Here is a 1,811-nt window from a genome sequence, read left to right as displayed (position 1 = left end):
TGCCATCATAGTGACCCTGCCTGGAGACGCTGTGCCTCTGTGCCATCATAGTGACCCTGCCTGGAGATGCTGTGCCTCTGTGCCATCATAGTGACCCTGCCTGAGACGCTGTGCCTCTGTGCCATCATAGTGACCCTGCCTGGAGACGCAGTGCGTCTGTGCCATCATAGTGACCCTGCCGGAAACGCTGTGCCTCTGTGCCATCATAGTGACCCTGCCTGAGACGCTGTGCCTCTGTGCCATCATAGTGACCCTGCCTGAGACGCTGTGCCTCTGTTGCATCATAGTGACCCTGCCTGAGACACTGTGCCTCTGTGCCATCATAGTGACCCTGCCTGAGATGCTCTGCCTCTGTGCCATCATAGTGACCCTGCCTGAGACGCTGTGCCTCTGTGCCATCATAGTGACCCTGCCTGAGACGCTGTGCATCTGTGCCATCATAGTGACCCTGCCTGGAGACGCTATGCCTCTGTGCAATCATAGTGACCCTGCCTGAGACGCTGTGCCTCTGTGTCATCATAGTGACCCTGCCTGAGACGCTGTGCCTCTGTGCCATCATAGTGACCCTGCCTGGAGATGCTGTGCCTCTGTTCCATCATAGTGACCCTGCCTGATGCGCTGTGCCTCTGTGCCATCATAGTGACCCTGCCTGAGACGCTGTGCCTCTGTGCCATCATAGTGACCCTGCCTGAGACGCTGTGCCTCTGTGCCATCATAGTGACCCTGCCTAGAGACGCTGTGCCTCTGTGCCATCATAGTGACCCTGCCTAGAGACGCTGTGCCTCTGTGCCATCATAGTGACCCTGCCTGAGACGCTGTGCCTCTGTGCCATCATAGTGACCCTGCCTGAGATGCTCTGCCTCTGTGCCATCATAGTGACCCTGCCTGAGACGCTGTGCCTCTGTGCCATCATAGTGACCCTGCCTAGAGACGCTGTGCCTCTGTGCCATCATAGTGACCCTGCCTGAGATGCTCTGCCTCTGTGCCATCATAGTGACCCTGCCTGAGACGCTGTGCCTCTGTGCCATCATAGTAACCCTGCCTAGAGACGCTGTGCCTCTGTGCCATCATAGTGACCCTGCTGGAGACGCTGTGCCACTGTGCCATCATAGTGACCCTGCCTGGATACGCTGTGCCTCTGTGCTATAATAGTGACCCTGCCTGAGACGCTGTGCCTCTGTGCTATCATAAAGACCCTGCCTGAGACGCTGTGCCTCTGTGCCATCATAGTGACCCTGCCTGGAGACGCTGTGCCTCTGTGCCATCATAGTGACCCTGCCTGAGACGCTGTGCCTCTGTGTCATCATAGTGACCCTGCCTGAGACGCTGTGCCTCTGTGCCATCATAGTGAGCCTGCCTGAGACGCTGTGCCTCTGTGCCATCATAGTGACCCTGGCTGGAGATGCTCTGGCTCTGTGCCATCATAGTCACCCTGCCGGAGACGCTGTGCCTCTGTGCCATCATAGTGACCCTGCCTGAGACGCTGTGCCTCTGTGCCATCATAGTGACCCTGCTCTAGACTCTGTGCCTCTGTGCCATCATAATGACCCTGCCTGAGACGCTGTGCCTCTGTGCCATCATAGTGACCCTGCCTGATGCGCTGTGCCTCTGTGCCATCATAGTGACCCTGCCGGAGACGCTGTGCCACTGTGCCATCATAGTGACCCTGCCTAGAGACGCTGTGCCTCTGTGCCATAATAGTGACCCTGCCTGAGACGCTGTGCCTCTGTGCTATCATATTGACCCTGCCTGAGACGCTGTGCCTCTGTGCCATCATAGTGACCCTGCCTGGAGACGCTGTGCCTCTGTGC

The sequence above is a fragment of the Streptopelia decaocto genome, assembly GCF_964273445.1.
Source record: "Streptopelia decaocto genome assembly, contig: HAP1_SCAFFOLD_118, whole genome shotgun sequence".
NCBI classification, from domain to species: domain Eukaryota; kingdom Metazoa; phylum Chordata; class Aves; order Columbiformes; family Columbidae; genus Streptopelia; species Streptopelia decaocto.
The sequence above is the reverse complement of the archived record's forward strand: the minus strand, read 5'-3'. Positions refer to the sequence as shown.